Source organism: Haemaphysalis longicornis, unplaced genomic scaffold (assembly GCF_048455015.1).
Source record: "Haemaphysalis longicornis isolate Haplotype H1 unplaced genomic scaffold, Haemaphysalis longicornis Haplotype H1 scaffold_10, whole genome shotgun sequence".
Taxonomy (NCBI): Eukaryota; Metazoa; Arthropoda; class Arachnida; order Ixodida; family Ixodidae; genus Haemaphysalis; species Haemaphysalis longicornis.
In genome coordinates, this window is record NW_027526204.1 from 110,556,961 (window position 1) to 110,576,027 (window position 19,067).

The 19,067-nt window shown below is 42.5% G+C and overlaps 1 long non-coding RNA gene across 1 annotated transcript in view; it reads right to left on the reverse strand.

The window, feature by feature from the left end:
- The window catches only part of LOC144157903 (uncharacterized), a 105,383-nt gene extending 101,301 nt beyond the window's left edge, over window positions 1-4,082 (reverse strand). The window contains exon 1 of the long non-coding RNA XR_013319903.1: window positions 4,057-4,082. This is a non-coding gene — a long non-coding RNA (uncharacterized LOC144157903). The remainder of the gene's footprint in view (window positions 1-4,056) is intronic.
- Window positions 4,083-19,067: the final 14,985 nt, after the last annotated feature.

The following is a 19,067-nucleotide window of genomic DNA, read 5'->3' on the forward strand; positions in this document are numbered from 1 at the left end:
ATGTTTTGCTGCACTGCCTGCTTTAAGGACTGTAGATCAATCTTGCTACACAACATTGTACGCAAAAGTTATACGCAAAGACCAGTGACTTTAAAAACCATTTTAGGTCCCTGGCCTTCTTGCTCTCTACAACGCCAAGCCCTAAAATTTTTCACACGTCACCGGCACCGGCTTAATTCGAAAACTTGTTCTATTCACTTTGAGGCTTCTGAACCTGCATTTTGTTACCTAATTTCGTGCCTTCTTCTCTCAGCTTGTATCTCTTTTGTGCCCTCCTCTCTCTAGGGCTTTTATTCCTTTTCCCCCTCGACCTAACAGAGGAGCATGAAGGCGATTTTGTACGCCAGCTAAAGACTCCGTTTTCTAACCGAGAGCTTCTCTCTCTGTCTCTCTCTCGTTACGGCGTCTTGAAATTTGTTACCCGCTCAGCACAACGTTGCCCTCCAAAACATTGTCTCATTACAGCGGATTTAGTGTTTTATATTAATGCCTTCCAGGAACCGCCTACCGCTACGGAGCAGATGGCCAGGCTATACCAAACCTTGCCTGGCCCCCCGGTAAGTGTCAAGCATTCCCACTTTCACTAGCGTCGTTTTCGGCCAGAGGAGTTCGGTAAGCCAATGACATCTTAAATGGCCTTCCGCATTTAGTTTTCATCGTGCTCTGCATTTTGTTGAAGACATGAAACTACTTATTTTATTATAAATACCTAAAGATGGCGTAAACAAATGGATCCGAATCTAACAAACCCAAAACCAATGGTCCCGAACTAAAGCTCGTTAATTTGAACCGTCGGTACATCTCAGTCGCAAGAAATGAAAGTTCCAACTAATGAAAGTAAGCAATAACAACAGTACACTGCAGTTGGGAAGCCTTAGGCCATTTCAACACAGTCGATTCTTGAAAGAGCCCGTGATTGTGGCTTACCTTTTTTTCCCTTAATGCAACAGCCACCACTTTTTGCGCTAACAAACGATCCTTTCACACGATTTTTCTGGTTACTGCTTTTTGAAATTCCTTACCGGCTCAACGCCATGTCCACCTTGCGAACATTGTCTCATTACAGCGGGTTTAGTGTTTTATATATATCCTTTCCAGAAGCCGACTACGGCTACGCAGCTGATGACCAGGGTATAGCCAGCCGTGCATGGACCCCCGGTAAGTGTCAAGTCTTTGCACTTTTAATAATGACTTCTCGGACAAAAAGAGTTCGATAAGCCATGGTTAGCTTACTTGGGTTTTCGGCGTTGAATTTGTAACGCGCCTTACCCATTGTGCGAGCCGTGTAATTTCTTTTTTTACGACAATAATTTACGGATGGCACAAAGGAAAGGCCCGGATCTAGTGACTCATCAGCAAATGGTGCTGGAGTAAATGTCTCAAACTCCAATAACGGGAAACAAATGTCAAGGAATATCCTATCCCAATCTTAACGTCGGGCGAAACAACCCTTTAAAAGCATACAGCGTGACAACAACCTGCGGACCAGCACGAAAATATAGTAATTACGGATAGGTGGTACTAAAGATACCGCACGGCTTGATCGATTGTTTATGGAGTTTAACGCGCCAAAACTACATAGGTTGTCTTGCGCGCCGTAGTGGAAGGCTCCGGATTAGTTTTGACCACCTCTGCATCTTTAATGTGCGCCGAAATCTAGATCACACGCACGTTTTTTGCTATTCACCTCCAACAATAAAATGGCTGACGGGACGGGGATCGAACCCGCGTCTAATTGGAATATATTCGTGGAAGGACGAAACAAAAAAACTCACTCTGGCAGCGTATAACACGACCAGGGGCACTTAAATTGGGAAGCCTTCATCCTGCACCAGGCAAATAGAGGCTGACGAAAATGGTGGTGATGGGCACGGCGACGACAACGACAAAGATTATGATGAAGATAACGATGACAGGTTCCTTTTTAAGAAGTAGTGCTTGGTGGCCAGCTGCATATTCCCCTAAAAAATCTTTCCCTAAGCAGAAGCGATGATTTGTGTCGATTTTTGAGAAAAGAAGTGGTTCGGGAGCTGATTTTTGCGTGCGTGTAATTATCAGCATACAAATGTTGTACCGTGTCGGGAGGTTGTAAGGCGTTGGCAAACATCTCTTTCACTCGCAAAGAGCAAATTTAAACAACAAATCAGAGGCTACATAGTTCCAGAAAAATATCGCCAGTAATGAATACTCAAGTCACAAGTTTAAACTACGCATCACTTGTCTCTTCACTAGTGAGAGCATCCATTTGAAGGGCAGGATAGTGATTCCTACTGTAATGAGAGTCACAGGTATTTGAGGCTGCTACCGACTACGATAGCGAAGAGAGTGGAAAGTGGGATCATTTTAGGAAGCATCACGAGGTACCATGGCGTTTTTTAGGTTGAGAATAAAATCAAAATATGGATGGCCCTTCCTCTTGCGTATGGGGGCGCACACTGAGGGGCAGACTCACGCACAAATTTCCTGTGTTGACGTGTGTCCAGAACGCTGCCGGCATTGCAAATCATACCCCTCCTGGCACGCGTGAGATGTCTAGCGGGGAGGAAAGACAGCGCGCGGAAATGCCGAAGCACGGGTGGCGAGGCACTAAGAACCAGAGTTGCGTTTACGTGCAGCATCGGGTGTAACTGGGGGATTCTTTCGTATTACAGTTCTGATGCCCACGATTGTAACTTGTTTCTTCATTTACTTAGCTATGAAACGAATTGCGCATTGTCTTGTGGTGCTTAACAAAATATCTGCACTTCCTGACAAGTAAGAGCAGAGTGGAGAGACAGTTGACCTATCCTTCCCTTTCCTTTATGGGGCGGCAGGCCAAAAGAATTTATCGGGTGGGCAGCCCCAGCTTCGAGGCTCCTTCACGTCTGATAGACTTCGACATCACAGCCATTGTCAGAGCATGACCAGCACTGAAAGCGTCCTTCTAATACCATTCCAGCTGCGAGACATTGACAAAACCAAAAAACCTGTCGACTAAAATACAAACCCCCTTAAAACGTAACAAAGTGTTCTTCAAATACCACTCCAGCTGCGAGACATAGGCAATACCAAAAAACCTGTCGTCTAAAATACACACTCTCTTAAAAGCGTTATAAAGTATTCTTCAAATACCATTCCAGCTGCGTGACATTGGCAATACCGAAAAACCTGTCGACTAAAATACAAACCCTCTGAAAACCTTAAAAAATGCTCTTCAAGTACCACTCCATCTGCGAGACATGGAAAACACCAAAAAACCTGTTGAATAAAATACACACCCTCTTGAAAACGTAACAAAGTGTTCTTCAAATACCATTAAAGTTGCGAGACATTGACAATACCAAAATACCTGTTGGCTAAAATACACACCCTCTTAAAAACGTAACAAAGTGATCTCGAAATACCATTCCAGCTGTGACGCATTGACAATACCAAAAAACCTGTCGAATAAAATACACACCCTCTTAAAAACGTAACAAAGTGATCTTCAAATACCATTCCAGCTGCGAGACATTCGCAATACCAAATAACCTGTCGGCTTAAATACACACAATCTTAAAACGTACCGAAGTGTCTTTTCTTTGGTTACAAGTAAAAACCTAATCTAGATTTTCGATGTGGCTGGAACAACAACAATTGATAAAGTGGACAAAAATTCCTGCTTGTTCCTGGCAAGCAATGGTGGCTTCAGGGCTTCTTGCAAGGCGTTAAATTCGTGATGTTTGTCGGTTAAGCCAAAAGAGAACCCTAGACTTTTGGTTTGGCGGAATTTTTTTCCTATTTTACTTATTTATTTCAGATACTTTCAAGCGCCAAGGCATTCTAGACGGGAGTGGGCAAAACAATACATAGTTAATTGAAATGTCACAGCAAAGTAAAACAGCATTTTTTGACTGTGAGATACAACACAAAGGACGCCAACAAAATAACAACGCACTCTACGTATATATATATATATATATATATATATATATATATATATATATATATATATATATATATATATATATATATATATGTTAGTAGGGACAGAGACAAACGAGAAAGACGTAGAAAAATAGAAATACGTTTACTGACGTTTCAGGGAGAGGACTCCCTTTCTTCAGAGTTCAGGTACTCTGAAGAAAGGGAGTCCACTCCTTGAAACGTCAGTAAACGTATTTCTCTTTTCTACATCTTTCACGTTTGTCTCTGTTTTTTTCGCGCTCTTTTTTTTCGCGCTCTGTGCGAGTTTTTATCTTTTCAGACTATATATGTATATATATATATATGTATATACAGAAAGAAATGCCGGCAGTCTACAACACCAAAGAAGGCATAGGGGAATGGTTAGACAATTTTTTTTTACCGTTACTGACGTTACATTATTTTTATTTTTATTATTAATTACGTGAGAAAGAAAGAAAAACACGCGCCCAGAGTGAGGACCGAACCCACGCCTTTATATATATATATATATATATATATATATATATATATATATATATATATATATATATATATATATATACAAAACTCTGACAAAATACAAAAATACACAGTAATCATAAAGGAGCTGACCCACAAACAGCGACGTACATATGTTAAAAAAAGAAAATGGTAAGAGCCTTTTCACATAATCACGCAGGATTATCTCATTGCATAAATGCAGACAAGGTCTGGTGAAAAGCGAATGATTGGAAATAAATCCGATCTCGTATGAAAGGTGATTCCATTAGTGGTATCATTTAGGAATGAATGATAAAATGCATTCGTCGGACGAAATGTATCTCCAACTTTGTTATGATGGTCCACGCGCAAAGAACTTTAAGTGGGCAATGTAATTAGCTACTCTTTCAAAGAAGTATGATAATGCACTATGAAAAAAGCATAGACAAAACAGTTTCCGGTGTAAGAACAACTGAGGAAGGGAGAAAGAAATTTCATTGTTGTAGGACTGGTGGTACGGTTCTAATTGGAGAGTATAAAGCGGGGAGTGTTATTTTGCATTAGCTCAATCTTGTTTTCAAGAGTTGCATAACAAGGGTCCCGAATACCAGCAGCATACTCAATTTTGGGTGACAAGCGATTTTCGAGGAACAATTTTAGTGACGATAGGGCCTTGCTTAAATTACTGCGCAGAAATACCAGCATCTTATTGGCTTTATTTGTAATTGCGTCAATTTGCTGTCGCCAGGAAAATGTTGGGCTTATAATTACACCTAGATATTTGTAACTGCTGACAACTTACATAATGGAGCCATTTAGTGAACACATTGCTGTGATTGATTCCCGTCGTGAAACGCTCATTGACTTGCATTTTGACTCATTTAATACCATCCCACTTTTTTCACACCACTTTGAAATGACGTCGAGATCGGACTGAAGTAATCGCTCGTATTGTCGATCGGTAATCTCACGGTACACATCACAGTCGTCTGCGTATAAATAAATACTGGGGGAAACAGAAGCCAGTAAATCACTGATAAAGACAAGGAATAGCAAGGGCGTGAGAACGGATCCCTGCGGGACAACTGAACCGGCGTCTGTTAAGGGGCGATTATAACCATTGAAAGTAACATATTACAAACGCTGAGTTAGAAAACAATTAATCCATGTCAGTACCTTAGAATACAAATTGAAGAAGGATAGTTTGAGCAATAATAGTTTGTGGTTCACCTTATCAAAAGCTTTTCAGAAGTCTCAAAAATACAGTCGGCCCTCGCAGAATTGTCTAAAATACAGTGTAATGAAGGAGTAAATATCAGCAGCTGAGTTTCCTGGAATATGAGCGTCGGGAGCCGTGTTGGGATGCCATGAAAAAAGAATTGGATTTTCGAAATAAAAAGATGTTGCTGTGCAGAACATGCTCCTTCATCTTACATGTTATGCTTGTCCGAGATATCGGGCGGTAGTTAGAAGGACGAACTGTGCTTCCAGATTTGTGAAGAAGAACAACCTTTCCAATCGTCTGTTATAATGGTAAAAACCCTTGAACTAAAGACCGTTGGAAACTTTTAGCAAAGAATATTGATGAGTAGGTTTTGGTCCGCTTAAGAAACATTGACCTGATTTTGTCCGTACCACAAGATGATAATTTCAAGGAATGAATTATTTTCATGATTCTTGATGGCTCGAAAATGACCGCGAACATTGGGGGGAAGCTGCATAGCTGTACATCAGGGTAAGGGGGTACGATGGCGGTACAATTGAACACCCGCGAAAGAACATCATTGAACACCGAAGGGCATTCGGTAGGCGCTATGTGTTCACCCAAAAAATCAATTAGAGTGATAATACTGTTCTGTGTTTTTATTTAAGCTATTCCAGAACAATACAATTGCATTCGACCACTTGTGTTGAGCAGCTTTGCAATACGGAATAGACGTTTCTTTGTTGTTATTAAGTCTCGGCAGGGATTTGGTATAATCTGGCGTGCAGGGATTACATTTATTTCTTCTCCTTGGTACGCGTGCAGATATAAGTTCATTCACTTTGTTGAAAATAAATCACAGTTTTCTTGCACGCTCCGCTGATGGAATTCTGCAAGATATGTGTCAAGGTAGATAGCCAGTTCAGCATTGATATCAGCCAATTTTGCCTTACTATATTCTACAATTACTTCCGTTGTCTTTATGCTGCGTGGGGCAAATAGAGCCAAACAGCAATAGGTAATGATCACTTACATCCAGTTAGGTAGGTTATTTTTGACAGCATATCTGGGTGAGTCGTCAAAATAAATCAAGTGTGCTAGAAGAATCACGGAAGCATCTAGTCGGTTCTGTGACCACTTGTGTTAGCTGAAAAGACGAACAAAGATTAAAAAATTCCGCGATTGCATAGAAAAAGGTTTCAGAATTTGAGACCGGCCAGGTCACATTATATTTGGGAAATTGAAATACCTTAATATAATTAATGGCGAAAAAAGAAACCGACAGGCGAGAATATTGAGAAGATGGTGTAGTTCCACAACAAAGGCTTTTGACACGTTGTCAGGGTGGTAACAGGCACCAATTGTATTTTTTGTGTTAGGAAAGTAGCCCAGGCCCAAACTGTTTCCAAATTAGTTCGAACATTTATGGGAAAAGACGGGATGCCATCCGCTGTAGCAATAAGTGTGCCACCACCATGTCATCCTTCCGTGTCGCAGCGATAAAACTCGTAACCTTTGCTGTCATATAATACTTCGCTGCTGCGAACTTTAGCCCCATAGCCATGTTTCGTTTCAAACAAATATGTCCGCGTCGCATGAGCTGAGGATAACGCTGAGTTGGTCCCGTATGTTCATAACGGTTCTCACATAGGCAAATACAACTTGAGCCGAAGACAATTTTACAGCGCCTGCACGGTTAGCAGACGCTGATTGCTAAGAGTATCTGTGCGCATGGGAAGAAGCACTTGCGCTATTAGAAGGCACTGTGGGGCTGCTGTGCGTAGGAAGGCTCAAGGTTGACTCTAGGGCGTTTGTACCGCCGGCATTCGGAGCACTACTTGCATTGTTATCGGAAATATCCCTCACTCTGTCACTTTGGCGGACGAAAGTGTATATCGCACCATTTACACACAGCCTGTTGTAACGAATTTTGAATTCAGGGAAACCTGGCAGCTCGCTGCCGTATTGTCGCAATTTTTATCTAGCTTGTCTTGTCGGCAGTTAAAAATATTTAGTTAGTGATACGTCGCATTCTTTTAGTTTGGATCGCTGGGATTGCATCTTTTCTTTACCTTTCTACATGCTAAACTGCAGTATAATTCGTCGGCATTTCTGGTCTCTGTAAGGTCCTCCCAAGTGGTGAGTCCGTTCGATTCAGTTACGTCCTTGCTCTAGGGCAAGGTTTTGGGCAAGTATATCCAAAATTTTCTTTACTGTTTCGGACCACGTTTCATTAGTGTCTGTACACCGTGGAAAAGAAAATTATTTAGACGGCCCCTGTCCTGAAGATCGTCGAGGCAATCTTGAAAATTACAAGACACATAATTAATGGCTTGTTGCACACTTTGTACACCGGACTGAATGCGATCGATATCGCCAGACCTGGCTTCAATTTTGTTCAAGCGTTCATTTAAATGCAACAGTTTTGTCTCGAGAGATGCCTGTGCCGCTCTTACGTCGTTTTCCGCCTGAAGTTTGTTGGCTTGACCTTGTGCAAGTTTGGTTTGTCTTTTTGTAGTCTCCCATTATTGTGGTTTTATACCTTCTAATTACTCCAGAATTTCGGTTTTGGGATCGCATTCACTCGCCAAAGGCTGTTTTACGCCTTCGGGGACCTTTTTTGTGGGGCCAGGTTGCTCTCTACATCACCGCAGAACACCAGCATTCGCAAAGTATTTACACACTCGTCATAAATTGAACACAAAGCAGATGGGCACGGGAAGAGCACTAGCAGCGATTGCTACTGCGCTTGGCATAGGGCGAAAGCCTGTTGCCAACCTGGAAATGGCGAAGTCAAAATCATTCAGCCATCTGAGCGGCGACGCCGTTCCCGTGCCCACCTAAAGGACACTTGCCGATGTAGCTGTTAATATCCCACGACGATTGTGCTTATAGCGGCAAGGTGACAGTCATAGCCACGGCCATTGGGAAGGGCAATAGTCGATGCTGACGAAGAAACGGTTACAGATGCAATGGCTGCTGTTTTCGGCCTGGTTCAGAAGGACAGGTGAGACAGGGATTGTCTTAGCTCCGTTCGATGCAGTCACAGCTTGTGCAAACCAGGCGAAAACCTGGAAATGGCGAAGGCGAAATCGTTCAGCCATGTGAGCAACAACACCGCTTCCGTGCCCACTTAAAGGGTGCTGGCGGATGTAGCTGTTTATACCCCTCGTCGATTGGGCTGATAGCGGCAAGGTGGCAGTCATCGTCACGGGCCATTCCTAAGGGCAAATGTCGATGCTGTCCAAGAAACGGTTACGGATGGAATGGCTGCTGTTTTCGACCTGGTTCAGCAGGACAGTCGAGGCAGGGCTTGTCTTAGCGCCGTACGCTACAGTTACAGCTTGTAGAAACCAGGCCAAAACCTTGAAATTACGAAGGCGAGATCGCTCAGCAATCTCAGCAGCAACACCCCTTCCGTGCCCACTGTACTGGAATTTCTGTTCGCTCCAAGCAAGCAATAGCAATTCAGTGCTTCTTGAAAGTTCTTACATTTTTGGTGTGTGTGAAATTGCAGGACCTGAGCACGGGGCCGGAATGACAACGCATACTGCGTACCGGCGTAGACATGCCGACCGTAAGTAACTAGTATTAGCGCTCTTCACGTCGTACGGGCTGGGCCTGTGGCGCTCCATATGCTGTGGCAATTTTACGCCGGCAGTATGATAAACTTCAATCACGTTGTAATTTAAAGGTGTTGACATGTCTAGTCTAACGGGGGAACTGCAGTGAGAGACGACGTAACATTTTACGTTGAAATTCCCCAACTTGAAGTTTTGGTGTCTTCAGAATGAACTCACGCAACAGTAAAAGTGAGCAGGTGCTTAAATATGATATTTGTCATTTAGGCGCCATAAGTCGTACCGAAATGGGCCGTGCAGGCAGACTACAAGTTTGCTTTACTCGAAAGGTTTGGTGTTTTATGGTAGCCCCCAATGGTGCTACCGTATCATGCAATGCTTCATTCCTTAAGAAATGAATCAATTATTGTTAAAATTTTGATTCTCGCGCTAAACGTGTTTAGTGCTGTCGGCAATGAAGTAACCAGAACAGGTCTTCAAACGAACCTTAATTCGCTGTTTCGACTGCAGGGAACTACGGAACACTTTACTTACCATAAGTTGTCCTAGATGGCGCCACCATACTGCGCAGGAGCGCTTTCTTCCCTTCGTTTACATGCGACCGTATTTGCACCTGGCTTATTTTCCTTGCGGTAGGTAGTAATAGGTTCGCTCAACATGAGCTATGCTCAACAAACAGGGCCACGTAAGACAGCGGTTTGCGCCAATCTGCCAGTGCCGTGTGAAACAATTCCATAGCACCGGACTGCTGTGGAGCTATAACAAGCATAGTGCGCGGAGAAGCGACAGCAGTACTCGCTGGTGCTTCTGTGTTTACGTGGACGTTCGTAACTTTCATTGTTTACCCAGCCATTCCTACTCCTATAAAATTTATATGCAATATATTTAGGCGGCAATAGCTTATTCTGAAGCTTAAAAGAACTGCCTTACTCGCGTTACGAGTTCTAGTGTGGGATTTGACCTAGTGAGTCGCATGGTCATTCCTTTTCTTCCTAAATATTCAGATTATTCGGGCGAACTTTACGTTTAAAGTGGTGTCAGAATGATTCTAAAGAGCCAATCTTTCGAATGAACCAAACTTGTGGTTTGTCTGAATGGCCCCTTTAACCATAAAAACTGAATTCATTAACCACCTACGGGAATCGAAAGTTCAGCACTCGCTTTATTGCTCCTGCTGTGCATTTAGGCCGCGATGTCGATGCATCGTTGTGTTACTTCTCAACACGGATTAACGGGAAATATCCGAGAAACGCGTTCGCTTATTTGCAACGCTCGATGCGTTCAACGTTCGCCGCATACGAATCTAGAAATAAAATCTCCCACGGCCTTGGTATTTTAAGCGATAGCTCTTATTACACCCTAGGATGTCGTCCCACGAATGACTTTCACTGCATTAGGGAAGCTAGCTTTTCATGAGGTTAATGTACGGCGATCTGTAGAGTTGCATGGCGTTTTATGGAGGCATTTGGTTTCAAATCCGTCATATTTTCATACGAGCGGTAGTGCCCGGGGATGCCTGGGTAAGACGTTATACTAATGACACTAATGGGTATAACACGTGTTCAGTTTTTTGTTGTCATAATAGGCTAGTTCGTCGTGACGTGGTTCACAATTAAGAACTACTTACTGCTGTGAATACATGAGAACCTTGTGGAGCCGTGTCGTGGTAATTTGAAACGTCTTCTGGAGCTCAGGTTTTACTGGAACGTTTGGTAAACAAATTGCACCAAGATGGGGCCCTCAATCCAGTGAGTGAGTGCGTGTAAAAAACGTTTTATTGTGCCGAAGAAGTGGGCGTGGTTCTCTTTTCCAGGCAGCCATGTGATGAGCGGGCAGCTTTCCCTGGGGAAGCCAAAAGTGCCTGGACATCCAGATCGCTGCTAGTCACCAGGTCCTCCCATAGCTCAGGGGTTGGAAGTGATGATGGAAAAGGGGGGAGGGGGGAGCGGAAGATGGGGGTTTCCCTTGCCATATAATATAATAGGAGGAGTTTCGGGTTGGAAACAGAATTTGCATTCGCCAGCAGGTTGCGTTTAGAACATACTATGCAGGCGGACTGGGTGAGGAAAGGTATCTTTACCCATAGAAAGTGTTAGCTAACGATGATCATTGGTCACAGTTTTCTAGTAAATGACACGGGCTCTTACGGGATGCGCGTGGTTGCAGAAAGGGCAATGGGATGGTGAGTGCTAGGTGAACGCGGGAAAATTCAACTGAACTCCACGTCCAGAGGGAAGCAAATTAAAAAAAAATCTCGCTGTCCTTTTTATACTACGCATGTTAGAACTAAATCTTCGAATAAATTTTTAGGCAGTTGGATTTGCACCATTTGAAAGCAAAAACGCAAGGGATATTACTAAGGGGTGTGTGGCTATTGAGGATACTGTCAAAACACACCATTTACCCCTAAATCCTGGTTGCCTCTATTAGGTGGGTGCCATAGAAAACTGTTGTACAACAGTGTTTAGACCCCAGAGTAAATAAACTGTTACAACTAAAACCAGTTCAACATCTCAAATGGAGTGGCATAAAACAATTTTTATCTGCAAAACTATTTTACAGCTTTTCATTCTCTCCGTTGTGTCATTTTTAAAAATTTCAGCAATATTGAGCTGCAACACCGTAATCACAATGTGCTCGTGAAATTTGAAGCCGTTTGAACCAGCAGTTTGGCTAGGCGTGTACATCCCCAGTTAGGCCTATTAGGGTCTTCACACGTGTAACTTGTCAAAAAGCAGTTTGCCTTTTATCGGTGTCACAGGGGAAATCCTTAAAATCCGTTTTCTGCATTTGTGGGAATAACCTATGTTAGCAAAACTTGATTGGATAAATGGATCAGTGAAATATTTACTGGAGAATCTTTCCGAACACCCATTTTTTTTCCAGAATGCGGAAGTACCTCGGTAGTGTTGGTTAGGGCGAAATCGTAAAACTACTTTTTAGATATTCTTAAAGGGTACACAAATCATGAAAAAGCGCTTCGATATGCGAACGGGTGACCGTGATAATCACGAATTTACGAGAACACAATTTTGCCCTTTTGCTCGGTGACAAGGGCAATTTCTAAAAATCCTACCTTAGTAAGCCCCTACGCTATGACGCAAATGTGTCCGCGAAATTTCAAGTCTCTAGACCAACCATTTTTCGCTGGGCGTTGATGAGTCAGTAAGGCAGTCAGTCCGTCGGGCACTTGTCTTTATAGGTACAGCTAAAACACATTATATTGCCCCTAAGGGTTGGTTCTAACAATGCAATTCCGTCAACTGGTGAACCCTGCATTAAAAAGGCTGGATTTGTAGTGTTTGGTTAGGGTCCAAGGGACACTCTTCCGGTGTTTAATAACGGATCATTCTTTCATAATACTCTTATGTTAAATTTCGTTATTGCCCCAAAATGTCCCCCAGTAAGTCATTTGTGTATAGCACAGAACTCGTCTTTGAAGCGACTCGGTGTTGAGTGAATGGCATCCGCGTTCATCCGAAAGTTTGCCGCAATATGAACTTTCATGTTTGTGTCCAGCAAGGCGTAAGCTATGAATTGAAAATAGAAAGATACGTTATAACAGTTGTTTAATTTCTTTGTTTATTGTTTTTATCTATACGTCGAAATAAACTTTTCGATGAATATATTACGATCTTATGAATGGGGTTGCCCTTCCAGAAGCTGCACCCAAGGACGAGTAAGAGCCTGCCGTCTTTTATTTCTCACCTTCTTTGATCGTACAAACACGCTCCCACCCGCTTTTGATCGCTTTAGATCTTGCAGCGTACAACCTCATCACTCGGCATTTTGGTCATGGTTCACTAAGGAATAATCTACACGTCTTCAAAAACTAGCTTTTTCAGCGATACAGTACTTCGTTGAGTTTTTCGCTTATCTCGGACTCTGTCTGCGACAACTATATTCATAGTGGCCGCCCTGTTGCGTCTTCAATTGTCCATAAAGACAAAATAATAGCCCTCTTCATTAACGAAATTCTGAATTCTCCGTCCACGTTTCAATGATAGCAATTGTAAGCAAACTTCACTAAAAAAATAAACAAATCGACATTTTAAAGAAAACCTGCGATGAAATGGCGATTCCGGAGCCTATTTCTGCAAGTTGTTTTTGTTTATGTTATTGGCGGCGACGAACTCAAGCCACCGCCAATAAACTTGAAGAGGCGACTGTAGTGCGACTGGTTATTCATCTTAATCGTATCAGTTGAATGACAACCTCTAATTTTCCCACTAATAATTATGTTCTTAGTACTGACCCATGTTATGCTCTTCTGCGTATATGACTTAATTTCAGCACATATTGCAGTTTCCCATTATTTCTTGCGTTCCTTCGTGTAAACAAACGGTTTGTGAATAGAAATGCTGTAGTTTTTTTCAACTTGAATGAAGGTGTATCTTGTTTTCATGTCTCCTTTAGCAAAAGCCAATCTTCTAAATGATCTTCCCGCTTTTAAGCTAATGCATATTATGCCCGGGCACATTGTATTTTTATTAATTAAAGCTACTTCCTAAGGTCCACAGCTTCGCGTATGACACAAACCACGACATGCGTTTCTTTAAGCCTAGTTAAAAATAGTTTTAATTAGTGCACAGAAGCTCAAAACAGCGGGTGCTAATCTGGGGAAGCTACAGTCATTTATGTCGTCGGCGTTGTTGTTGCAGCTGCTGCTGTTGCGGTTGCTGTTGGTTTTGCTGTAGTTTTCGTCGTCGTTGTTGCTGCTGATCTTGTTCATGTTATTGTTGATGTTGTCGTTTGTGCTGTTGTTGCTGTTGTTGTCGTTGTTGTGGTCGTTCTCGTTGTTGTTGTTGCTGTCATCGTCGTCGTCGTCGCCGTCATCGTCGTCATATGCGTTCACAGCTGGAATGCATTGCATGACAAACCGGCAAAACTTACATTTTTTCGTGCGGTATATTCCTTGCAATGAAACGCTATGTCGCCCTAAAATGTTAATTCTGTCTCAAAGAACTGCTGGAAGTCAGAAGGTGGATCCATGTATGAACTATCACATGGTGGCAAAGAAAATCTTAACTTCATCTACCTGATTTCAGAAACGCGATTCTACCGCAGCGCCTTTGTCGGCAGTTAACTGCAATTGTGGAAGTAGAGGGAAAGTATTTCACGTATTTTAACTTAGTGCAGAGATAATTTGACGGCCAGATTCCCATATATATTACATATCCAACGCCATTGAGAACTCTTTCTACTCGCTAATTAATGAGCAACCCTGTTCCATTTAATGTTTCTGATGTCAATACAGTATGGCAATAGCACGTGGTCGTACTCCAGGGCGACTGTTGAAAGTTTTAACCACCTGGTAGACTAGACGGATTCATAAATACGAATAAACTTATATACTAAAGTGATTAAACTGAGCTTAAACGTGACTTCCAGACCAGCATCGAGTAAGTGACTACTTGCGTTAACTGACGATTCAGTTTGAAAATCAACACCGTTAATGAACTGCTTCGCTAAAATTTATTCTTCTTTTTGGTTCTTTAGGGACACGAACTGTATGACCACTTGTCAACTGCTTTTGTTTATCGCCTTCTTGGTCTTGGTCGCGGCCACCGCCAGCGCACTCGTCTACTACGCGACCAGTAAGGATTCTTAATATCTACTTCCGCCTTATAATGCGGAAACGTTGGTATGACAGTGTTTCTTGATTGCGAAGAACAACGCTTGTATGCTCGCAAACTCTGCGACGTTTCACTAAACCAACCCTACCATTAAACATGGGAGAATTGCGCAACTGTTGTTAAAGCCCACCATGTAACACCCTGCATACAGACGCTAAAAGAGACGACAAGTCTCTGATAGCTGAGCCATCTCCATGAAGGCAAACAGCGATGAGGTAATCCTAGAAACTACATATAATCCAAAATGGTCAGTCTGTTTCAATTACATCCTGCGCGTAGGGCGCAGCGGGAAATTAGTGTGCATACGAGCGACCGCCACAGAACAGACCTCATTAAACGATTGCGTAGCTTTTTTTGCATCTCACCCAAAGTGATGGCAGTTCTCGCCTTAGACAGCCTATCCAGACTCCGCGTAGGCGGGGTCTTACTACATTTTCTACAGGGCACGGCGTGCGTACGTGTGGTGGCTGTTGCGGCGCATCGTGAGAAACCGTAACCTAAGAGGTTCAGTCATAGGGTTTAGGCCCAACGTTGGTCTGAATATGTTATTGCAGCATTTACAGTACAGGCGAATTCCCTTATAAGACACTTCAAAGTGTCGCGACAACTGGTGGTCATATCAATAATTCCCTGTATGTATATATATATATATATATATATATATATATATATATATATATATATATATATATATATATATATATATATATATATATATATATATATACACACACATACATAAGCGCGGAAATTAGCCAACCTGTCGAACAACCCCTTCGGTAAGAAGTTAAGCTTCATACATAAACGGACGCTCACTGCTCGCTTACGAACGAGCTAAACTGTATTTTCGTCGAACCTGCCTCTGCCACCACAATTCCCGAAAAGAAATTCTTTTGGATTACCTCATAATCTACACTGGCTGTAATGGTTTCGACAGCCATCAGCCACGCCAGCTTGAGAGTATTAGGAGCCACGTCGCTTCGACCGTAGGAGAGCGAAGATCTGAAATTGCAATGCAATCACTAGTTCTTATCAGCAACTGTGCAAACGAGGTGTCGGCCAACCGCGATCTCTAGGTGGTAGTTACTAAACACGAGCGCTTTCTGCTGCTCGCGGGTGCTGCGTTCGCTTCGTCTAGTGCGGCGTGAAGATTGGCACCGCCAATAGCAACGCTTGAGCGGCAGTTGATATTGGTGGCGCATAATGTTCGTTTATAGCGTCTTGAATAGGTATAAAATTCTTATTTATTCACCCCTAATTATCTTTACCATGGCATGCAATTTATGGCTGCTAATTGCCTCTATACATACTAATGTAGAAACGTATAAAACACAATGACTGCAGAAAAAGCGTTTATTTCTTCACATTGAACACGTGAGGTGAAATGTGCGACGAAACCAGAATTTTATGTGCAGATCTTAAAGCCTATCCTTTCGCTGCTTGACCGCCAGCTGAACGTCAGCTAGGCCTCACGCTCCCTCCTTAATTTTTTATTCCTAATTGCCGTTCTGCCTGGAAAGAGACTAACCTCGGTAGCGGCATCCGAAAGCTGCGGACTATGCTCGCCGATCTGGGATATCTTCGTTGTGATTGAACTGAAGGGGGGAACTCACCAGCTCATAACCCGTATTATGCGCAACAGACTGTGTTGAATTCTTTTAACTTACTATGCATCGTATTTTTAGCGTGACCGCGTCGGAAGTGTTCTTTGTAAAAGAAGGACGGTTTGAAAAACGTTCGGTATATCTGGACACAGTTTCAATGGGAAAGTCATAAGTTCCCTGAAATATGGTTTTTATAACTGGTAGAGCGTTATATCTGGGATTGCTATAAGTAGTTCGACTGTATAACAGTAATGTACAGGAAATTACGTTTTTCATCCGAAGTTTTACATCGCGTAATTCACTCCTTTTTCGCAATATCGACCTTTGTTTTCTCGAAAAGTACCAACTTGGCGAGCGGAGCTGCAGCTACCTGCGTCAGGCCGTACTCGCTGCCAGCGCCGTGTCTCCGGTCGCCCAGTACCGCTGGTTGCGTGACTAATGCTTGATGCAGCGTCGGAGACATTCGAATGTGTCGATTTCTTTTTATTAAAATACGACAGGTGGTAATAGTGATGCCACGGTTACAGAACATTCTGCCCACTGCGCAATCCCGCGGGCGAAATGGTAAAAATCAAGTCGAACCAGATTATTTGCCCCGCATGGCCGCTATTCGAACAACGCTGACCTATGGAATACCTACAAATTAGCGTCTACTGAGTACATCAAAGCGATTCCATCTGCTAAAGACACATTTATCAATACACCTCTCCCATTCATGCTATCTAAAGATCCTAAAAAGTTTTGGCGCGTCATAAACGCAAGCAGTGAGCATACGATAACCCTTACCGATAGATCTGGAGACGCTGTAGCCCCCGAGCAGTGCGCTTATCTCTCAACAATTCTTTCACCCGTAATTTTTGTCGCATCATTAATGTTCCTGTGCCTCCCAAGAAATGCTATAACTACCCAGTCATGTTCCCAATAATGATAGATTCTTTTGGTGTAGAAAACATAATTAAGTCCCTGAAACTTTCATCCGTCCCCGGTTGCGACCTGATTACCACCAAGTTCCTTAAAGGTACCTGTTCCTACTCATCAATTATTCTTGCTAAAATTTATCGACAGTCGCTTCACGAAGGCATATTACCAATCGAATGGAAGATTGGCAAAATTGTACCATTTCACAAGTCGGGTGACAGGCATTCCCCATTAAACTATAGACCCATCTCGCTTACTAGTATTCCATGCAAAATATTTGAGCACATTTTGTTCTCTAACCTTGCGAGCTTCCTGGAGTCTAACTCATCTTTTACGTGTCACCAACATGGCTTTAGGAAAACATTTTCGTGCGAAACTCAGCTTGTAGCCTTTACACACAAATTAAACGTCATTCTTGATCAATCTAGCTTTGCCGGCTGCATATTTATAGATTTTTCCAAAACTTTTGATAAAGTCTGTCACAACTTACTGTTGCACAAATTAAAGGAACTTAATATCGATCCCAGGCTTCTAACATGGCTCGAATGCTTTCTAAAAAATCGCTCTCAATTTGTTTCAGTTAATAATGTAAGCTCTGAGCCAAGTGCGGTTCATTCCGGCGTACCTCAAGGCTCCGTACTAGGTCCACTGTTCTTCCTTATATACAATAATGATTTACCTTCCTGCATTACCTCTAATATTCCTTTGTTCGCGGAAGACTGCGCAATCTTCCGGCAGATAACTTCTGATGGTGATATAACCTCTCTCCAACATGATCTTAACTCCACTTCTCTTTGTTGTAAAACATGGCTTATTGAATTAAATAGCAAAAAATGTAAATTTTTACGTGTTTCGAGAGCAAACCATCAACTTCCAACCTATTACCTTGATAACACACCTCTTCAATCCGTGACAAACTATGAATACCTTGGGGTGCATGTAACAACCGACCTGACCTGGACTGTTCACTGTAATTACGTAATTAAAAATGCTAACCGAATGCTAGTTTATCTCCGCCGCAACCTTTCAACGGCCCCTCCTTCCTTGAAACTTCTTCTTTACCCTACACTAATACGATCTAAACTTGAATATTCCGCTGCAGTACGGGATCCTAGTCATGCTAACCTAATACACTCTCTTGAAATGGTACAGAACAACTCAACTCGTTTTATACTTTGTAATTACAACCGGACAGCAAGTATAACAGCCATGAAATCCAGCCTTAACTTGGCTTCACTTTCATCCCGTCGTAAAATGTTCCGTCTCCACTTGTTTCACAAGCTGTTTCATTGCCGATCGCTACGGGACGGTCTTATCTTGGCTCCTAGTTATATTTCACCTCGCCTGGATCATTCCCATAAAGTCGGGTTGCCCCTTTGCAAGACTCACACTTTCTCTCAGTCTTCCATACCACGCACCTTTGAGGACTGGAACCGCCTTCCCGCATCAGCGGCAATCATTGAAAATCACCTTCATTTCAAAAGTGCGTTAGCTAATTATGTGTAATTTAGGTCATCAAAGTATTGTATTACCTGATGTTGTTCTGTTCCTGTACAGTATTTATTTTCTTGTCATTTTTCCTTTCCTGGTCTAATTTTCATAATTCCCGCGCCTTTGTTTGCTATAAAGCCTGTTAGCTAAAACTGTATGATTAGGAACTTCTGCTCAATGTAAGATTCACAGCTGCATTTTGTAAAACTCTTGTGTTTTCTTTTGC